Below are 856 nucleotides of genomic sequence, written 5' to 3'. Positions count from 1 at the left end.
AACCCTGAGTTGCAACAAGAATGCATCAGCAATTGTCGTTGGAGTTCCACACAGACATGACCTGATAGAAATTTCTTGTGTGACTATAGGAATTGCTAAGGCAAACAGACAGTTCAAAAAAACATGTAAAAGATTCGTCAACACGCATTTCTTACCTGTTGATTTCTTGCAGAGAGAAGACTTTATTAAACATGGTTTGCATTTGCATGCATGTGGAAAGTCACTCCTCGGACATAAAATTGTACAATTGCTAGATAAAAAAAGGAATAAAGAGACCATTGCTGTAGTGGGTACTCCATCATCAGCAGCAGTATCCAGTCCAGTAACAGCACAAACAGCAGAATCCCAACCAACACTACAACCCGCTTCATCTACAGCACCACCAACAGCGTCAGCAATGAGTAATCCAGGAACCACCAAAACAGTTTTAGCAACAACAGCAGAAGCCAAACCAACACCATTACCAGCTTCAGTAACCACTTTATCAGAACCAACAGCAGCAGCAGCAAGAATTTCTGGGCTACCAGTCAGTTCAGTAACAGCAGGAACAAGAGCAGAAGCCCAACAAATATTAGCTTTATCTGCAGCACCACCAATGGTATCAGCAATGAGTACTCCAGGAACTACTACAACAGTCTTGGCAACTCCAGAAGCCCGACCAAGAGCACAACCAGCTTCAGTAACCATTTTATCAGAATCAACAGCAGCAATAATTTCTGGCCTACCAATTAGAAGAAGTGTGAGGCAGGCAAATCACCTCAAGGAGTTTTTAGTGTCAAAGAGCATCAAGAAAGCAGCGTTAAGATAAGTAATAATTTATTTAATTTCGCTTCTCATAATCATTTTTCAGTCCTAT

Source organism: Schistocerca serialis, chromosome 11 (genome assembly GCF_023864345.2).
Source record: "Schistocerca serialis cubense isolate TAMUIC-IGC-003099 chromosome 11, iqSchSeri2.2, whole genome shotgun sequence".
NCBI lineage: Eukaryota > Metazoa > Arthropoda > Insecta > Orthoptera > Acrididae > Schistocerca > Schistocerca serialis.
The sequence above is the reverse complement of the archived record's forward strand: the minus strand, read 5'-3'. Positions refer to the sequence as shown.